This window comes from Canis lupus, chromosome 5 (assembly GCF_011100685.1).
Source record: "Canis lupus familiaris isolate Mischka breed German Shepherd chromosome 5, alternate assembly UU_Cfam_GSD_1.0, whole genome shotgun sequence".
NCBI lineage: Eukaryota > Metazoa > Chordata > Mammalia > Carnivora > Canidae > Canis > Canis lupus.
Window position 1 is genome coordinate 77,884,554 of NC_049226.1, and position 22,138 is coordinate 77,906,691.

At 40.3% G+C, this 22,138-nt stretch overlaps 1 pseudogene; it reads left to right on the forward strand.

Moving 5' to 3' along the window:
• The first annotated feature begins 10,246 nt into the window (after nucleotides 1-10,246).
• LOC119871765 lies at nucleotides 10,247-12,774 on the forward strand (annotated as a pseudogene).
• Nucleotides 12,775-22,138: the final 9,364 nt, after the last annotated feature.

The window sequence follows — 22,138 nt, forward strand, 5'->3', positions numbered from 1 at the left end:
ATGCTGGGAGCTCCTGGCTCCAAAGCTGGAGATCTGGCCACTACCATTTTTTTTTTCTCCTTTCACCTGGGAGAGGTGTTGCCTCCAGGGAACAAAGGCCTCACAGGGCAAACAGCTTCCATGGAGCCCAGCCACCTGGCAAGGGGTGGAACATCCTCACCCAGGCACAGACACCTGAGAATCATCACAGCAGGCCCCTCCCCCAGAAGAACAGCTGGAAGAACAAGGGAACAGCAAGTTTACTGAACAAGCAGCAATGGAAAACTCCAGGACTAAGGGGAAACAATATATAGAACTTGAGGGTTTTTTCCTTATGAGTCATTTATCTTTCAGGTTAAAAATTTCCAATATTCTTTCTCTTTTCTTATCTTAACTACCATATTTTATCAACTCTTCATTTTTAAGTTTTTTCCTTTTTGACTTTCATATTTTTACGATTACATGTCATAGATATATTTTTCATTTTTGGCTTCCTTTCACCATATTCAACTTAATTTTTGTAGATATGTAAGTTTTGTTTTGCTTTATAATTTTGGAATTTAGTACCTTCTAACATAAAGACTAAAATACACTCAGAACCAAGTGGAGCACCATGTTGGTCCACATTGAGATTATATTCTCTCTTCTTTCCCATTCTGCACCCCACTTTTGTCGTCTTGTTTTTGTTTTTGTTGTTGCTGTTGTTTCTCCATATAAGTTTTGCTTGTTTATATAAATTTGGAATTTATCACCTTCTGATATACAGGCCAAATATACTCAGAACCAAGAGGATCACCATCTTGTTCTACTCTGTGAGACTATATTCTCTGTCCCTTACCACTTCTTCTCCCCTAACTTTTTAAAATTTTTACTATTTTTTAATTCATTTTTCAGTTCCATGGTCTTTTTTTTCTTTTTCTTTTATTTTCAGGTCCTTGACCTCTTCAGAATTGTCTGGGGTGTATTTTACTTAGGTCGTGGTTGATATTTTTGACTCTGCTCACTCATAGAGCCATTCTGCACTGGACAAAATGACTAGAAGAATTCGCCACAAAAGAAAGAACCAGAAGTAATACTCTCTGCCACAGATCTAATAGATATGGATTTAAGTAAGATGTCAGAGATACAATTCAGGAACAATTATAAAATTACTGGTGGCTCTTAAAAAAAAAGCATAAAATACTTTAGAGATTCTCTTACTGCATAATTGAGATCTAATCAGGCTTAAATTAAAAATACTTTAACTGAGATGAAATCTAAACTGGATCCTCTAACAGCTAGGGTTAATGAGGCAGAAGAGAGAGTGACAAAGAAGACAAGTTGATGGAAAGGAATTACTTGATAGTTTGAGAAAGAATAATATTCATCTTATTGGGATTCCAGAGGGTATGGAGAGAGAGAGAGAGAGGACCAGAAACTATGTTTGAACAAATCACAGCTGAGAACTCCCCTACTCTGGGGAAGGAAACAGGCATTCAGGGACTGTATAGGTAATACTATGACACTAAATTCATATCTTTTAATAGTTACTCTGAACATGAATGGGCTAAATGATGCAGTCAAAAGACACAAGGTAAAAGCAAGACCCATCTATATGCTGTCTACAAGAGACTCATTTTAGACCTAAGGACACCTTCAGACTGAAAATGAGGGAGTGGGGAAGAATTTACCATACAAATGGTCCTCAAAAGAAGGCTGGGGTAGCAATCCTTATATCAGATAAATTAGATTTTAAACCAAAGACTGTAATAAGAGATGAAGAGGGACACTATATCATATTTAAAGGGTCTATCCAACTATAAGACCTAAGAATTATGAATATTTATGCCCCTAATTGGGAGCAACCAATTATATCAACCAATTAATAACCAAAGTAAAGAGACTCATAGGTAATAATACATTAATAGTAGACTTCAACACAGTGCTCTCAGCAAAGGATAGATATTCTAAGCAGAAGATCATCAAAGAAACAAGGGCTTTGAATGACACACTGGACCAAATGGATTTCACAGGTATATACAGAACATTTCATCCTAATGTAACAGAATGCACATTCTTCTCAAACACACATGGAACTTTCTCTAGAATAGACCACATACTGTCACAAATCAGGTCTCAACCAATACCAAAAAATGTGATTATCTCCTGCATATTTTCAGACCACAATGCTTTGAAACTAGAACTCAATCACAAGAAGAAATTTGGAAGGTACTCAAACAATCAGAGGTTAAAGAGCATCCTACTAAAAGATGTCAACCAGGAAATTAGAGAAGAATTCAAAAGATTCATGGAAACTAACAAAAATGAAAGCACAACTGTTCAAAATCTTTACAGCAAAGACAGTCCTAAGAAGGAAATATATCTCAATACAAGACTCCTTCAAAAAATTGGAAAAATCTCAAATATATAAGCTAACCTTATATGTAAGGAACTGGAGAGAGAACAGCAAATAAAGCCTAAACCAAGCAGAAGAAAAGAAATAATAAAGATTAGAGCAGAACTCAGTGAAATAGAGACCAGAAGAACAGATCAACGAAACCAGGAGCTGGTTCTTTGAAAGGATTAATAAGATGGATAAAACCCTAGCCAGACTTATTAAAAAGAAAAGAGAAAATATTCAAATTAATAAAATAATGAATGAAAGAGGAGTGATCACAACCGATACCAAAGAAATACAAACAATTTTTAAAAATGTATTATGAGCAACTATATGCCAACAAATTAGGCAGCCTGGAAGAAATGGATGCATTCCTCAAAACCTACAAATTACCAAAACTGAAACAGGAAGAAATAGAATACCTGAACAGACCCATAACCAGCAAGGAAATTGAAGCAGCAATTAAAAACCTTCCCAGAAATGAAAGTCCAGGAGAATTCTACCAAATATATTTTTAAAAATATTTTATTTATTTACTCATGAGAAACAGAGAGACAGAGAGGTAGAGACACAGGCAGAGGGAGAAGCAGGCTCCATGCAGGGAGCCCAATGTGGGACTTGATCCCGGGTCCCCAGGACCATGCCCTGAGCTGAAGGCAGTGCTAAACCGCTGAGCCACCCAGGCTGCTCTCTACCAAACATTTAAAGAAGAAATTAAATGTTCTACTAAAGGTGTTTCAAAGGATAGAAATGGAAGGAATACTTCCAAACTCATTCTATGAGGCTAGCATTACCTTGATCCCAAAACCAAACAAAGACTTCACCAAAAAGGAGAATTACAGACCAATTACATTCCTGATGAACATGGACACAAAAATTTTCACCAAGATACTAGGCAATAGGATCAAACAGTACATTAAGAGGTTTACTCACCATGGTCAAGTGGGATTTATCCCTGGGAATGCAAGGGTGGTTCAACATTTATAAAACAATCAATGTGATAGATTACATCAAGAAAAGAAAAGACAAGAATCATATGATCCTCTCAATAGATGCAGAGAAATCATTTGACAAAATACAGCATCCATTCCTGATTAGAACTCTTCAAAGTGTAGGGATCGAGGAAACACATCTCAATATCATAAAAGCCATCTATGAAAAGCCCACGGCAAATATCATTCTCAATGGGGAAAAACTGAGAGTTTTCCCCTAAGATCAGGAACACGACAGGGATGCCCACTCTCACTGCTGTTGTTCAGTTTAGTACTAGGAGTTCTAGCCTTAGCAATCAGACAACAAAAAGAAATAAAAGGCATTCAAATTGGCAAAGAAGAAACCAAACTCTCCCTCTTTGCAGATGACGTGATACTGTATATAAAGAAGCCAAAAGACTCCACCCCAAAATCTCTAGAACTCATACAGCAATTCAGCAATGTGGCAGGATACAAAATTAATGCCCAGAAATCAGTGGCATTTCTATACACTAACAGTGAAACTGAGGAAAGAGAAATTAAGGAACCAATCCCATTTATAATTGCAGCCAAAAGCATAAGATACCTAGGAATAAACTTAACCAAAGAGGTATATAATAATATGTATATTTATATTACATATTTAATATAAAAAATTTTAATGAAATGAGTTTCATATTCAAAAAATTTGAAAGTCTCTAGAATTTTTCTTTTACCATAGAGGATTGGATGTGATTCCAAGGTCCCAAACATGGCCCCTAGAGCATGCCTAAGGGTACCTTGAATATAATTGAAATATAAAGGAAGTGGAGGGAATCCTTTAGAAATAATGTTCGAGGATATGGGGGATTTTTTATGTTACAACTGGGAATCCTAGAACACAGTGTTGGGGGTAACGGGGAGCTGTTGGAGGATGTCAGTCTGAGATGGACCAGAATGAGTGAGAATCAGGAGCAGCAACCAGGATGTCTTCTTTCTAATTCCCATCGAGGAGGCAAGAGGGCTCCATAGTTATCAGGGGACAGAGTACCACCAATGTAGCATCCAATCCAGGAAACATCCTGAGTACCTACTATACTCCAGGTTCTGGGTTAGGGAACATAGATGGATACAGGACTAAGATGCTGTTCTTGTCTTCAATGAACTAGCAACCTATCCAGGGGAGACTGCCAGTCTTCAAGTTCCCTCCCATCCTGAGGGAGGTCCCTGCTGTCCTGGGGCAGACATGTGGGTCCCAAGAATCTTCTGTTACTTTCATAGGCCCCTGCCTAAGCACAACTTTGTGCAGACATGCCCTCACTTCCTCACTCTCCTCCAGCCTGACACAGAAATGTCTTCCCCAGAGCACTCCTTCTCAGTTTGCACAGCCAAAGGTCCCTTCTGACTTCATGTCAAATCAACAAATAAGGATGTAAAAAGCTCATTACGTGCAAGGGGCTAGCTAACCTTGGCATTCAAAGTTAAAGTCTTCAAAACACAGGAGAAAAACACACACACACACACAAAAACAAAAACAAAAACAAAAACAAAAAACAAAACAAAACACAGGAGAGCTAATTTAGCAGGTAGCAGAGAAAGAAAATTTGGTACTATAAATTGTAGTTTCAATCTGCACAGACCTTCAAGCCACCCCACTGAGAAGGGATTTTTTTTTTTATTTTTAGTACTACACCTCTAGATGGGAGAAGGGTCACTCAGACAAATTGTCAGAAAGCTTTGAGGCAATAGCATGATGCTGCTGAAGAACAGAAGGGTACTAGACAAGATCTACAGAAACACAGTGGCTTACATCTACAGGTGTAGACCATAACATTTTTGCTTGCACACGTTCTAAAATAATTTTGCAAAAGTGAGATAGTCATGGCCAACAAGCACATGAATAGAGAGATGTTCACATCATTAAGGAAATGTAAATTAAAACCACAGTGAGAGGTGCCTGAGTGGCTCAGTCGGTTAAGCATCTGCCTTTGGCTCAGGTCATGATCCCAGGGTCCTGGGATTGAGTCCTGCTTCAGGTTCCCTGCTCAGTGCAGGGACTGCTTCTCTCTCTACTCCCTCCCCCTGCTCATGATATCTTTCTTTCTCCTACTCTTTCTTAAATAAATAAATAAATAAATAAATCTTGTAAAAAAAAAAAAGGAGATACCACTCTATACCTACTAGGTTAATTATCTTTTTAATGGAATAACAAGAGTTATCAAAGAAGCAGAGAAATTGGAACCCATGGTAGCTGCAAATGTACAATGGTACAGTGGCTGTGGAAAAGTTTGGCAGTTCCTCAAGAAGTTAAACAGAATTATCAGCAATTTTGCTCCTAGGTAGAGAATTGGAAAGAATTCCAAAAGAATTGGAAAGGAGTATTCAAACAAATACTTGTACACTCATCCTCACAGCAACACTATGCATAATAGCCAAAAGGTAGAAACAAGACAAATGTCCATTAGCTGATGAACAATTAAGTACAATGTGGTATACACAGATGATGGAATGCTTTTCAACCATAAAAGGGAATGAAGTACTGGTACACACTACCACTTGAATACACCTCAAAAACAGCATGCTAAATAAAAGAAATCAGACACAAAAGGTCAAATATTGCATGATTTCATTTATAGGAAACATCCAGAATAGGTAAATCCGTAGAGACAGAAAACAGATTAGTGGGTGCCAGGAAACAGGCAGGGCGTGATGGCAGTTATTGTTTAATGAGTACAGGGTTTCCTTTTGAGATGATGCATATGTCTTGAAATAGAGGAAGTGTTTGCACAATATTGTAAACATACTAAATGCCACCGAATTGTATGCTTCAATGTGGTTAATGGTTAATTTTATGTTATGTGAATTTTACTCAAAAAAATCCATAAAAGAAAAAAACCTAAGTAGTCTCCCTATAAGTTTTCAGTTAATATTTAACTTTTTTAAAAAAGATTTTATTTATTTATCTGAAAGAGAGACAGAGATAGTGAGAGCACGAGTGGGGAGGAGAGGAAGAAGCAGGCTCTCCACTGAGCAGGGAGCCCAAAGTGGGGCTCAATACCAGGACCCCGGGGTCACACCCTGACCTGGAAGGCTCAACCACTGAGCCACCCAGGCATCCCTCAAAATAAAACTGTTACATTGTTCTTTTAAATATATCCATCTAAATGCTCTAATTTGATACCCCGTTGCCTTTTTTTTTTTTTTTTTTTTTTTTTTTTTTTAAGTAACCTCTACCACCTGCATGGGCCTTGAATTAATGACCCAAGATCAAGGGTCTCCTGACTGAGCCAGCCAGGCTCCCCAACCCCATCACCTATTTTTAAAAGTACATGAACAACATCTTCTATAATTATCAGTTATCTTATTCCTTTTTCTCCTTGAAATTATATTTCCATTACATTTCCTCTCAGATTTTTATCTTTGTGTAATTTTTATTTTTTTAAGATCTATTTATTTATTTTGTAGGGGAGGGGCAGAGGGAGAAAGAGGGAATCCCAAGCAGGCTCCCAACTGAGTGTGGATTCCAACATGTGGCTCAATCTCACAACCCTGAGGTCATGACCCAAACTGAGACCAAGAGTTGGTGCTTAACCAACTGAGCCACGCAGGCACGCCTCTTTGTGTAATTTTTAAAGTTTTTATTTCCCTGATTCCAAAGTCTCCAAATATTAAAAATTTATTCTGGATTGAGTTGTTATAGTTGGTATTAATATACAATTGATCAAAACAACATAAATATAACAAACTTTGATGAACAATTGGCACACCTGGGTGGCTCAGTTGGTTAAGCATTCAACTCCTGATTTTGGCTCAGTTTGTGATCTCTGGGTTGTGAGATTGAGCCCCAGGTCAGGTTCTGCATTGAGCATGAAGCCTGCTTGAGGTTCTGTCTCTCCCTCTCCCTCTCCTCTCTCTAAAAAGAAATAATAATATGGGACACCTGGTGGCTCAGCAGTTGAGTGTCTGCCTTTGGCTCAGGGTGTGATCCCGGCCAGAGTTCCAGGATGGAGTCCCATATCAGGCTCCCTCCATGGAGCCTGCTTCTCCCTCTGCCTCCTGTGTCTCTGCCTTTCTCTCTCTCTTTCTCCGTCTCTCATGAATGAATAAATAAAATCTTAAAAAAAAAAAGTCAGATATTTAGCTGACTGAACCACCCAGGCATTCTTCTTAAGTCTTTTATTGTAAATTTTTAAAAAGATTGTATTTATTTATTTGAGAGAGACAGAGAGAGCATGAGCAGGGGGGAAAGGCAGAGGGAGAAGGGGAGGGAGAAGCAGACTCTGCCAAGCAGGGAGCCCAACACAGGCTTGATCCCAGGATCCCAAGATCAGGACCCTAGCTGAAGGCAGACACTTAACTGATTGAGCTATAGAGGCACCTCTTAAATCTTTTTTTAAAATCAAGAGATTTTTTTCCTTGTTTTTCTTTCCTCTTACAACTGATTTATTGAAAAACTGGGTCATTTGTCCTGTAGATATATTTTCCATGTTCTGGATTTTGCTGATTATATCTCCTTGACCTCTGTATTTCCTGAAAATTGATATTTAGATCTTGAGTCTTGAATAGATTCAGATATGATTCTTTAGCAAGACTCCTTTATAGCTGGTGTGTATGTAGTCTTTATTTCATTGGAGGTACCTGAAGTCTAGGTGTCTTTTTTTTTTGTGATAGACTGTATCAGTGGGTTCAGTGTTATAGGCTGTATCCACTCATTACCAGGGTCCCCATCAGCTTTTCATCTGATAGTTTAGCAGCCATTAATGATCACTACTTAGATCCATCATTTCATTACATATTTTTCCTTCAATTCAATGAAAATAAATAATTGAGACCCCAGACAATAATCTGTTCCCTAATCATTAGTCATTCACTTTATTAATTTATTTTTTTAAAGATTTTATTTATTTATTCATGAGAGACACAGAGAGGCAGAGATACAGACAGAGGGGGAAGCAGGCTCCCCATGGGGAGTCTGATGTGGGACTCAATCCGAGGACCCCAGAATCATGCCCTGAGCCAAAAGCAGATAGATGCTTAACCACTGAGCCACCCAGGCGTCCCACACTTTCTTAATTTTTGAAAAGTAGTATACTCAAATAACTTCAAGAATTATTAATTATCAGATTATACGCTTATTAATATTGAGAATTATATAACTATAGTTATGCCTGTTACCTCTTTTTTTAAAGATTTATTTATTTATCAGAGAGAGAGGGTACTCATGTGGGTTGGGGGAGGGGTAGAGGGAGAGAATCTTCAAGCCGACTCCTCGCTGAGTGTGGAGCCTGAGGTGGGCTTGACCCCATAACCCATGAGATCACGACTTGAGCCAAAAACAAGAGTGAGATGCTCAATCACTAAGCCAAACAGGCACCCCTGCCTATTACTCTTTCCTGTAAGAGACATCTTGTTTAATATGATATACTCAGAAATATTGGAAAAACCAAATATTAATTCTAATGCATCATAGCTAATTCAATATTTTTCAATAAAATTAATTTTCTCATCCCACATTTTAAATATACTTTTGTTGGGCACCTGGGTGGCTCAGTGGTTGAGCATCTGCCTTTGGCTCTGGGCATGATCCTGGAGTACTTGGATCAAGCCCTACATCAGGTTCCCTTCAAGGAGCCCACTTTTCCCTCTGTTTATGTCTCTGCCTCTCTTTCTGTGTCGCCCATGAATAAATAAATAAAATCTTAAAAAATAAATAAATATACTTTTGTTAAAAGTCTTGGAAGTATGTCTCATTTCACTTATGAAAAACACTCACCATATTACCCAATTGTCAACTCTGATCCTCATTTTCAAACCAATAAACTAAATCAGCATTAATTTCTGCCTGAATTTAAAAATTCAGGTAAATATGTTAATAGACATTCTTAAGGAATATTATAACAATTACTGAGAAATAAGTTATGGAACACATCAGTAAGATACATTAGTAAAAGCAGGTAAGATTCAAATAATGGGGCAGCCCCAGTGGCTCAGCGGTTTAGTGCTGCCTTCAGTCCAGGGCGTGATCCTGGAAACCCAGGATCGAGTCCCACATCGGGCTCCCTGCATGGAGCCTGCTTCTCCCTCTGCCTGTGTCTCTGCCTCTGTCTCTCTCTCTCTCTCTCTCTCTCTCTCTGTCTCATGAATAAATAAATAAAATCTTTAAAAAAAAAATAATGCAGCTCACATAATTAATTTATTCACATTTAGAATAATTTATAAAAACAAGATATTTATGCTATTTGCCATCACTTAGTTATAGTCTTTCAATGTTCAACTAACATTGTAAATTATTTACAAAGCAAGAAATATGAAGAAGATATGTTATTTCTTTGATGTGTACATATGCATATATAAATATCAGGTGTTCAACTTTTGAAAATAAAATTATGTATAAAAATCAGAATTAACTTTACTACTTTAGTTTGATATCCAGATTGAACTTTTCAAAGAAAGAGAAAGGCCTATTAAATTAATTAGCCCAGCACTTGATTCATTAAACATTTTAGAAGAGAAATAAGATGAGAATTAACTGCTATTGTAATAAATATTTCATGATATGTTTTGATAAACTACCACATTGATTAATGCACACAAAATCTGAAAGAAATCACATGGGATTTTGTCGGCAAATTTATCCAGTATATCTTGAATAATTTGATAGTCCCAGGTGAAGTTTCCTTAAAGGAATCAGCACTATTAACTTGTACCCCAAGGGGCACCCGGGTGACTCACTGCCTTTGGCTTTGGGGTGTGATCCCGGGGATCCGAGATCGAGATGAGTCCCACATCAGCTCCCACTGGGAAGCCTGCTTCTCCCTCTGCCAGTGTCTCTGTCTTTCTCTCTCTGTATCTCTCATGAATAAATAAATAAAATCTTAAAAAAAAAAAAAAAAAGCTTTAACTTGAACCCCTTTAGAGGTACCTTTTCTTTCCACAAAAGATGTCCTGTGGTGAGTACTGAATGAAATGTACTGAATGGACTGGTTTATCTTAAATATGAGGTGGGGGAAGTCATTTTGGGGATTTGATATTTGCTTTGATTTCACGGGGTTGTTGCTAGGAGCAAAGGTTTTTTCAACAATAAACTAGAGATGGAAGAGGTGAAATGATTTCCACCCCCATGCCCATGCCACTACACAATATCTGCATTCAGACTGTCAAAATGCAGGCCAATTCTTCCTAATAAAAAATGTATAAGACAATGGAAGACAAAAAGTAGGTGGGGTTTGTTTTTCCCTTCAATTAATTATTTAGGGAGTCTTTTCAGAAATCTATATTTTAACCTATCTCTTCGGTGCCCCAGAGGTTTTGACTCTGTAGGGCAGGTCAGGGCAGCTTAAGAGTATGTGTTCTTTTTATAAAGCAGAAGGGCAGATTATGAAAGCGGCTTTGGAAGGAGAACCTGCAAGGGCAAGCAGCCCTGCTTCCACACGAAACTGAGGATCTGGATATAGATGCTGCTAGTCTCAATTTGAAGACCACACTGACCACTGACCTCCAGCTTTGAGGGTATTTCCTTGGACTGGGAAAAGGTAGATAATAACAGGCTCCCCCCACTGACTTGCTTTGGAATTCAGGGAACGTTCTTCAGCTTTCTTGTTTCAATCTCGCAAGTGGAACCAATGTCTAGTTTCTGGTTTCCTTCCACAGTATTTTTTTTAAATCTTTTTTTTTAATGTTTATTTATTTATGATAGTCACAGAGAGAGAGAGAGAGAGAGAGAGGCAGAGACACAGGCAGAGGGAGAAGCAGGCTCCATGCACCAGGAGCCCGACGTGGGATTCGATCCCGAGTCTCCAGGATCGCGCCCTGGGCCAAAGGCAGGCGCTAAACCACTGCGCCACCCAGGGATCCCCTTCCACAGTATTTTGAGAATTAAGCATGAGAAAGAGTTACCAGGACTACTTAGGTTTCAAACAGTACTTTTAAATTTCCAAGACTTTGTTGTCTGGATCTTGTGTTTTCCTCCCAACTGTCCTTCAAAGGCAAGTCTTCCTCTTGTGTGATAGATGTGAGTTATGGAGATCCAGGCAAAACTTGCCAAAGATCTCACAGAAAATAAGTGACCTGGTTGGGAACAGCACCTTCTTTCTCCAACAGCAGAGAATGAAGAAATCACCAATTACATCAAATACCAGCAGATTAACATAAAGCATGAAGCATATCCAGTATGTATGCTACATACAATATATGGCATATCTAAGTTTATGGTCCATCTGGATTTTTTTAAAATATCATTTTCATGATCTAACAGAGGTCAATGAATATTTTTTTTTTTAAGATTTTATCTATTTATTCATGAGAGACACACACACACAGAGAGGCAGAGACACAGGCAGAGGGAGAAGCAGGCTCGATCCTGGGTCTCCAGGATCACGCCCTGGGCTGAATGCAGGTGCTAAACCGCTGAGCCAACCAGGGATCCCAAGTCAATGAGTATTCTTAGTTTGCTCCCTCACACTGTGACTCAGTTAACTGAAGAGCAGAAAAAGCAAAAAACATAAAGCTCCCCAAATGCACATTCGTTCTTCACTGTCCAGTATCTGTGATGTACTTTGTACTTCTTCTTTTTTTTTAATAAAGATCTTATTTATTTATTTATTTATTTATTTATTTATTTATTTATTTATTCATGAGAGACACAGAAAGAGGCAGAGGGAGAAGCAGACTCCATGCAGGGAGTGGGCTGCATGGAGTCCATGTGGGACTTGATCCCAGGACTCCAGGATCATGCCCTGGGCCAAAGGCAGACACTCAACCACTGAGCCACCCAGGCGTCCCTACTTTGAACTTCTGTAACCACCCTGCAAGATGATCCTTCCTGGGGGGGAATGATGTCAGCCAAACAAGGAAGTTATTTCAGGCTAGACTTTTTTTTTTTTTTTTTTGGCTTCATTTGAAACAATATGTTTCTTTATTTTTGACTAGTAATTCAAAAGATTTTACAAAAGAGTAGGTTTCCCTTCCAACTCCTCCTGCCACCTTCTTCCTTTCCTCAGAGGTAATCAATGAGAAAGAATTTAAATCATGAAATCTGTTATAACCCTGTACATGCCAAGGCAACATGAAATAAGACATTTGGAGCTAATCTGTAGTTTGGGAAGTGTTGGGATATTATAAGATCTTCATTTATGGAAGACTAAATATAGAAAGTTGGTGGCAGGGCCGGGGCTGGGTGGACCATAGGCGGGAAGGAGATGACCTTTGAGCAGCACTTGGAAGACATAATAAAGAATCCATCCATTGTTGGGAGTCCTCTGCGCAGATTCACAAGGACTTAATCTGGGCTGCTGTGGGAGGCTGTCAGATGAGCATCCTGGGGCGATGTGTATTCTAGCCCAGCAAGTAGCTAAGCTAACCTCAGACCTCACTGATATTCCTGTGGAGTGTCTCGAATCAGATAATGGGAACATGATGATCCAGAAACATGACAGCATCACAGGGGCAGTGCACAAAATGGCCTCTTGACATCTCATATCAGTTCTCCAGCAGCCTGTCATAGGGACTCAGTGTTAATTATCTTGTAGAACTATTAATATTCTGGTAGGCCATTTATTTAGTGAGCATTAGGCACTTTTCCATTAATTTTAGAGTAAGCTGCTTTTTGACACTCATAGACTGTCTTATCAAAATATTAGGAAGAAAGGATCATGTTTTGAAGGAACAGGTCCAGGGTATTTTGTACACAGAATTTTGGCATATTCAATAAATCTTGTTAGAGGATTAAAAAAAGAAAGTTGGAAACAGGGTCTAGTTAAGGGTCAAGGTAAAAGTTGACACACATCATATAAGCATAAGGATGATGAGGGATAAAGAGTGAACTACTGAGTTCAGGAGAAATGAATTGCAACTGGGAGTTATGGGTGAGTCCAAGGGAACATGGGTTTCCAGAAGTCCATAGAGCAGTTAAGAGCAGAATAAATCCAGGTGTCCAAGACAAGTCAAAGTGAAACCTAGGCACAGAATCCAGTCCAAAGATGGCCCCTCTTCTCTGAGCTGTCCCAGAGACTGCCTCATGATCTGAAACCCTTGCCTCTGACTTCCAAAACTTACGTATACCTAAACTGCTTCACAAGCAGAGATCCTTTACATTTCAGAGCAGAGAAGAAAAATATTACCTAATACATCTAATTCTCAAGCAATTTGATCCCTGGGCCCCATAATACTCTTAAAGACATTAAGGACCCCAAGGAGTTTTTGTTTATGTGTGGGCTATAGCTATTGATATTTACTATATTAGAAACTGACAATGATAAAAATGTTCAAGTGTTTATTCATTTTATTTTTTTTATTCATTTTAATATAATAACAATAAACATATGTTAACAAATAACATGTATTATGAAAAACAACTGTATTACAAAACGTAAAAAAAACGAAGTAAAAAAATTGGCATTCTTTTACATTTCTGAAAATCTCTTTAGTGTCTGGCTCAACAGACAACAGCAGAGTTCTTATCCCTACCTCTGCATTTAGGGTGTTTGATAGCACATGGCGTGTAGCTTTGAGAAAATCACTGTAGGCACACAAGAGTGGTTTTCAGAATACAGACCCCTTGAAGGCTTCCGGATTACCCTTTGAGAACTACTGATCTGGTGTAATTTGGGAATGCACTCTCTTGTCATGTCACTTATTAGCACTTTGGCATGTGACTTAACCTCTCTACTCCTTACCTTCCTTAGCTGTAAAGTGAAACTAAAAACAAGTCTTTTTTTTCCAGGATTTTATTCATTTATTCATGAGAGACACAGAGAGAGAGAGGCAGAAACATAGGCAGAGGGACAACCAGGCTATTGTGGGGAGCCTGATGCAGGACTTGATCCCAAGACCCTGGGATCACAACCTGAGCCAAAGGCAGAGAGGCTCAACCACTGAGCCACCCAGGTGCCCCCAGAAGGTCCCTATTATGACCATGTACATTTTTATGGATGTTGTAACCTCACAGGCATTTAGATACATAAGTGAGATGATGGATACCTGTAAATGTTTAATACAGGGCTTAACTCATAGTATTTATTCAAAAACTGGCTTTTCCTACTATTGTTGTTAGTAAGTTGTTATTAACTACATTCCAAGCAATATGCCAGGCACCAAGGGTCACATCAAAATGAGTAGGATGATGACCTGAGTTGCTTAAGAGTACGGGAAGTAAGAAAAATACACACCTATAGAGAACAAAACATATTATGTCAAGAATGATACAAAAAAGGGAGAGGCAATTCATTCATTCATTCAACAAATATTGGGGAGCAATAGCCAGGAAGGGGCCAATGTAGTGGAGCCAAGCAAGGAACAGGAGAGTGGCAGGAGGTAAGGGAGGGCCACAAAGAGATAGGGGTGGCCCATGCACGCGTTGTATAGGCCTTTGTAGGCCAGTGTGATTGGGGATATAAGGAAATGTTTCATGTGAAAGTGGCATTTGAGTTAGAACTTGAAAAGAGGTAAGATTTGGAAATAGAGTTGACATACACATGCTTTAGATCACTCATTCAACAAACATTTGATTTTCTTGCTGAGTCTGCTCCATGTTGCATGAACAAAAGATTCCTACTTTTTTAAAAAAATTTTTTTCTTTTTTAAGATTTTATTTATTTGAAAGAGAGAGAGAGAGAGAGTGTGTGTGTGTGTGTGTGTGTGTGTGTGTGCGCGCGCACAAGTGGGGGTGGGCAGAGGAAGAGGCTCAATTCCAGGACCCTGGGATCATGACCTGGGCTGAAGGCAGATGCTTAACCAACTGAGCCACCCAGGTGCCCCAGGGTTCCTACTTTCAAAAAAGTAAATTTTGTATTTGTTTTTATTATATAAGGAATACCTACCTGGTCACTTGAAAAATTAGAACATACAGATGAGCAAAAATGAGAAAATAAAAACCACCCACAAATCCCCCAATCCAGAGAGAATCCCTGTAGGGCCAGGATTAGAGGGAGGTGAGTAATACAACATTTAAGGGAGTGGGGCAGAGCCAATGCTAAAAAAATTCAGTAATCAAGATAAATAATATTTTAATGTAATAGTTTTTAAGAAGCAAAATTATTGCAAAAAATCCAGGATGACACAATACCTAAATTTTAATAAAGGCAGGATCCCACCCTGCACTTGCCTTGCTCAGCCTCCCTCTCCTTCCCCTCATCCTGGTGCTGCTGTCCCTGCCTGTCCCTTCCGCCCCAGTTGTGTTCAGCCAATGGGAAGCACCTGTAGGAAACCAGAAGCTAGGTGTTTCTTCCCCACTCCCTCCCTTCCCATCACCAAAGTTCAGGCAGTGGCTGCTTCTTCCACAGAAACAGCTCCTGTCCAGAAGCCCCTCTCCTACACTTTCAGCTTTTGCAGAGCTCCCTCCCCTTCTTCAGGCCTATGGGTGCTTTCTGCTTTTGCCAGATTTTGGGTACTTCATGTTCTTTTGTTGATTCCTTTATTTTTTTTAATTTTTAAATTTACTTATGATAGTCACACACAGAGAGAGAGAGAGAGAGAGAGAGGCGCAGAGACATAGGCAGAGGGAGAAGCAGGCTCCATGCACCGGGAGCCCGACGTGGGATTCGATCCCAGGTCTCCAGGATCGCGCCCTGGGCCAAAGGCAGGCCCTAAACCGCTGCGCCACCCAGGGATCCCTGTTGATTCCTTTAATGCTGCTTACATTTCTGTAAGTTGACCCTTTAGAAGAAATTCCCTACTAAATTGCAATTTAGGGTGCCTTCTGCTTCTTATGGGAACCTTGCTTGTTACAACTACTGTCAACATTTCAGGTCAACAATTAAGGTATTTGCATTTTTAAAAGAAAGAAAAGTTTGTTAATTTCAAGACTCCAAAACGATGATATTATAATTGCTTTATGTGGTTATATTATGTGTTAAGGAAAACTGTCACCATGCTGGCTTAAAATATCCTACTTGTGGAGATTTGCTACAGAAAAATACAAGCAAAAATCCACCATTCGTGCTACCTTTTCCCCACAGGGGACTGACTGGTCAACTCTGCTTCATTCTCTTCTCCTAGGCCAAACTATTTCCAACAATTTCTAGCCTGGGGCCTGGAGACTCTACCTTGAATTGTTCCCTTAATGAAATGCAGGGTGGGGGGAATGGCTGAACAACCATCTGACTGTATCACCAGGGAAAGTACTTGGGAAAAGAGCCTAAAGCTAAGAGCACTGGAGTCATTGGGGCTGTGCTTTGTTACACATTTAAGGAGCTCAAGGGGGTTAACAGCATGCCTTTGCCGCAAGTCCATTCTCCACCTTTCCTAACTGGTGCTCCACTCAGCCCTTGAAACTTGCCCGCTCCTTCCCTGTTTCTTTTGGCACCCTGAGAACTGGGCTGTGTGTGAAGCTTCGTGACTTGGCTTCCCAAGAACCATGTACCAGATTCAACCCTAAGCCGGGGTGGTACCAGTGGTTATAACCATAGGAAGTTAGAAGAAGCCGGAAGAGCCCGCCTGCCAGTGTAGACTTATTTCTCTCCTCTTAAATAAATCCTGCTCATGTTCATTTAGCCCTAATTACCTACTGATTAAATCTCATGCCTATCTGATTACAGATTTGAAAAACTGGAAAGAATGTACATTAAGGAAAATATACCAGAGGGCCCAGGCGATGACTCTTCCTCTGCCTGCTCTCCTACGAGTCATTGGGTGGAGAAGGATGTGGTGGGGAAGACAGATCTCCTCAAGAGGAAGTTCCTGGATGGAGGAAATGTGAGAAAACCAGGGCAAAGTGAGTAGAGTAAGCATCCACGTGGAAGACTCATTGAGGCAGAAAAAGTAGCCACACCTGGTGGGGCCCCTGGGAGGGGTCAAGGTAATAGGGAAGAGCTCAGCACACGAGTGCCGGAGTCCACAGGTGGAACCCCGGAAGTGAACAGTGTCAGGTTTGATCCGGTTGGTAGTGAAATGAAATAGGCCAGGCAGAGGTCAGTGGAGACAAGCTTTGAACGGACGCGCTCTCAGGCGAGGTTCCGTGGCCCGCAAGGGAGTGAGATGGGAAGGCGCGGGCCGGGGAAGAGCGCCCAAAGGGAGTACACGCCAGCTTAAGGGGAGGGTAAGGGGTTGTGTCTGTATGGGGTCATAGGTTTTAGGGCATATTACTGGTGGAATCGGTATGAGTGATGACTGCTTATGCCCTTTTATGGGGGTCCAGGTAAGGAGCGGTTCCTGTTTCCTGCATAGGCCCTGTTTTTCCCATGATGACGTCTGCTAGTGGGAAAGTCCCGAGGGGAGAGTAACAAGATGGAGGGTCGGCCGCCATTTTGTTGGCGCCTGCGGATCCCCCTTGATCCCGCCAACCCCACACACACCACAAAGGAGCAGCGCTTTCATTTCCTCCATGGCTGCAGGAAGCCTGGGAAATCTCCATTCCCAAACATTTTAAAGAAGAAAAACATAAGAAGAAAGAAGAAGAAGGAAGAAGAAGAAGGAAGAAGAACAAGAAGAACAAGAAGAACAAGAACAAGAAGAACAAGAACAAGAAGAACAACAAGAAGAAGAAAAACATGATTTTTTGGTATTTTTTTATTGGAGTTCAATTTGCCAACATATAGTATGACACCCAGTGCTCATCCCGTCAAGTGCCCCCCTCAGTGCCCATCACCCAGTCACCCCATCCCCCCGCCCACCTCCCCTTCCACTACCCCTTGTTCGTTTCCCAGAGTTGGGAGTCTCTCATGTTGGGTCACCCTCTCTGATATTTCTCACTCATTTTCTCTCCTTTCCCCTATAATCTCTTTCACTATTTTTTATATTCCCCGTATGAGTGAAACCATATAATGAAAAACATGAATCTAAGTGGAGATGGTTTGGGGCGTTGTCCCTTAATTCTCTGCTTAGATTGTTAGAAGAGTTTAGAATTTTCCTTTTCACTTTTCTGTTTTCTCCCTTTGGATTTGCAACATTAACGGAGCTCCTACTGTGTACCCCAGCCTGTGCAACCTTTCCTCCAAAGGGAGGAACAACCAAGGATCCTGGGCTCCTTGTGTGACTGGCATAAACCTGGATAAAGGGAATCGTGATAACAGATAATGATGCTCTCAAGGAGGACCGTCATTGGTCTATTGACTTGGCCTATGCCTTAAAGTAGCCAAAGTGAATACTGTTGGGTGTCCAAGGTGCACTTGTTCATGCTTGGCAGTGATGATGTGGAGCCAGGGCAGGGGCATTGTCTTATCCAGAGCACCTGAAACTCCAGAAATTTAGAAACTTCATCCTGGAGAGAATTAGTGTCACCTCTTCTGCAAATGATGCCCAGCATCTGGAGTTAGCTCAACTGGAAGAACTGGAGTTCCATTTGAAGGAAGAAAGGAAGGTAATGGTTGTGCTTGCAGCACTGACTGGCACAGCAGTTCCTGGGTGCTGAGCCATAGGACAAGGCCATTGCTGTGGCTCAGTGGTGCAGTTAGGTGCTATCTTTATGTAGACCTTCAATCTGATGATTATTGTGTCATGGTCATAAGTAGGCCACTGCATATCTAGGACTCACATCTGAATTCCAGACCAAAAATGGGGAAAAGAGGTAAAGGGTACATACATTCATCCTCTAAATGTACTTTTCTAAGTGCCTTTTCCAAGGACACATCTCACCTGAGTTTTGGTAAATACTACTGGGTGTGAAGGTGTCACTATGTTCTTGGGAAAGGTTTCATAATTCACTAATTGTATTTGCTACATGAGTGTCACTATTTCTTTTTATTCAAGTAGAACTTAGAGTCAGGAAGGTAAATATCTAACCCCAAATCTTGTCATGTTAGTGATAGAAGCATGTCTTTTTATACTCCATTCCTTTATGCCTTAAAAAAAAAAAAAAACAACGAATGCTCTCCTCTCTACCTTACTCCTAATTTCACTTTACAAACTCCCATTCAGCTTTCTTTCTTTCTTTTTTTTTTTTTTTAAAGATTTTATTTATTTGTTTGACAGAGAGAGAGCACACAAGCAGGGTGAGCTGCAGGCAGAGGGAGAAGGAGAAGCAGGCTTCCTGTGGAGCAGGGAGCCCCATGTGGGACTCAATCCAAGGATCCCGGGATCATGATCTGAGCCAAAGGTAAATGCCCAGCCAACTGAGCCACCCAGGCGCCCCCATTCAGCTTTCTTTTTAAAAATATTTATTTATTATTTTTTAAAGATTTTATTTATTTATTTATGAGAGACACAGAGAAAGAGAGAGGCAGAGACACAGGCAGAGGGAGAAGCAAGCTCCTCACAGGGAGCCCAATGTGGGACTCGATCCCAGATCCCAGGATCACAGCCTGAGTCGAAGGCAGATGCTCAACCGCTGAGCCACCCAGCTGTCCCGCCATTCAGCTTTCTAAACCCTGTTCAGAAATGCCTTGTCTGTGCAACCTTTCCTAATCATGATTCCCTTTATCCAGGTTTATGTCAGTCACACAAGGAGCCCAGGATCCTTGGTTGTTCCTCATCCCTTGGATTTCATCCCAAATGGCTCTGTACATGCTGTTCTCTAACCCCATTTCCCAGCTCCCCCACCTCCTGAAATCCTTAGCAGTTAATCATCAGAATTGACAAAATCCCTCTTTTTTCGAAGTTTCTGAATTTTTTTTTTCACGTTTTTGCTCTAAGGAAACTGGGGTTTCTTTTGGGGACACTGCTTCCTCTGTAGCCCTCTCAAGTTGTGGCTCTTTTTCTCCCACATCCCACAGTGGAATCATCATTGTCCTCTGTTATTCTCTAACGTTCCCCATTGCTGCTTCCAGACCATTCTACTTCCCTCCTTCTTAACATAGCTCAGCTTTGATTCTGATGATAACCAGACTATGCTACCCTCCTTGCAGCCTTATGGCCATACTCCCTTTGTAACCCAGCTCCTACACAATCTCAACATCCTTAGGAATGATCCTTCCAAAAGGCTTATTTCTAAAATCCTTGACTTCCTTCCCTCAAAAAGCCTGTCTTCCTCCTTAGCTCAGTTATTCCTCTCATGTCCTTGTTTCATCTCTTATGCTCTTAGATTCTGTGGCTCTTTATTATCACTCTTTTGAATACACCATTGGTTTCCTTTCTCCTCTGTCATTTCATTAGACTCTTGGACAGAACACCTTAATTAACAGGCTTAATTAAATCTAACTCTCCACCTGTCTACACAATTGCAACAGCTAAACATGGCTGGAAAATTCACACACTTATGCCAACTGTTCTCACTTTAAGTTTATGACCACATACTTTGCAAAGGCCTTCAATGTCACTCATCAATACTACTACTTACATTACCCTAGCATAGTTACTAACCCATCCTCATTAATGGCTATTCCATCCTTTCTCCTCTATCTTCAAACTTTCCACAACTTCTTTCCTATCCTCAGACTCAGCTAAAAACCCTGTCAACTAGTTCACTGAGAAAATAAAAAACAGTAAGAAGATAATGTTCACAAACTCATCATCATCCCCCCACCTACCTGCAGCTGGGTTACATAGTCCACCTTCCCTTCTATTAATAAGGACAAACTATATGTGTTCCTAACTTAGGCCAACTCTCCATTTGTGTACACTTTATTCCATCACTCTAATCATTCTTCTCTCTGTCCTGTACCATTTCCACCAATAAATAAACAAGTTGTTATTTCTCCCATCTTAAAACAAAACAAATAAACAAAAAAACCTGTCTCTTGACCTTACTTCCAACTACTTACTGTCCCATTTCTCATCCTATTTAGACGTTGACAGTTAGCTATCTTCCCTACTTCCAATTCCTTTCCTCCCAACAGATTTTCATGCTTATAACTCTATAGAATGCCCTACTGTCAAGGTCATTAATAACATCTATCTTTCTGTATCCAATCAATATCCAGTCTCTATCTTTCTTAATCTTTCTGAAGCTTTTAACACAACTAATTACTCCTTTCTCTTTTTTTCTTTTTTCTTTTTAATTTTTATTTACTTATGATAGTCACAGAGAGAGAGAGAGAGGCAGAGACACAGGCAGAGGGAGAAGCAGGCTCCATGCACCAGGAACCCGACGTGGGATTCGATCCCGACTCCAGGATCGCGCCCTGGGCCAAAGGCAGGTGCCAAACCACTGCGCCACCCAGGGATCCCTCCTTTCTCTTGATATACTTTTTTCTCTTGGCTTTCAGGACACCACAACCCCTTGTTTTCCTCCTAACTTGCTAGTGACTCCTTCTACTGGTTTCCTTTGTCATCTTCTCTATCTTCTCACTCTTCCAGAATGTTCTCATCCAGCCTCATGGCTCAATATACTATCTCCATCTTAATGGTTCTCAAAAGTGTGTCTCCTTTGATCTCCAGACTATTTACCTGACTACTCCAACATTCCCACTTGTATATCCATAGGCATTTTGAAATTAACACAGCTCAAATCAAACTCCTGATGTCCACCCCAATCATAATTCTTCTTCTGTTCCTTCTTCTTTCCTTATTTTTCTTTACAGCACTTAACCACAATCTGATATTTATCACACATTTGATGTATATGTTTGTCCTTTATTCAGTAGAATGCAAGTTCCACAAAGGCAGTGAATTTTGTCTTTTGTCCAATGTGGTTTTCAGGGCCTTGAGCAAAGCCTGGTATGTAATAGGCAACCAACAAATATTTTTGGAATTTATTGCATGAAGAAGATTATAACAGAGGGTAGAGAAACACCTGCTCTTAAAAGGTGCTTAATAGCAGGCCAAAAAATCTTTCACCTTGTCTATAATGAGGTCCATCACAGCATTTTATCGGAGAAGTGATTGGGACTGGATCTATACAATGAAAGATCACTCTAACTGCGGGGTGAAGCAAAGACTGGAGGGGGTAGGATTGGAGGTTGAGAGAAGAGTTGAGGGGTTTTTGGCAGAAACTCAGACAGGAAAAATTGAGAGCCTGAGCAAA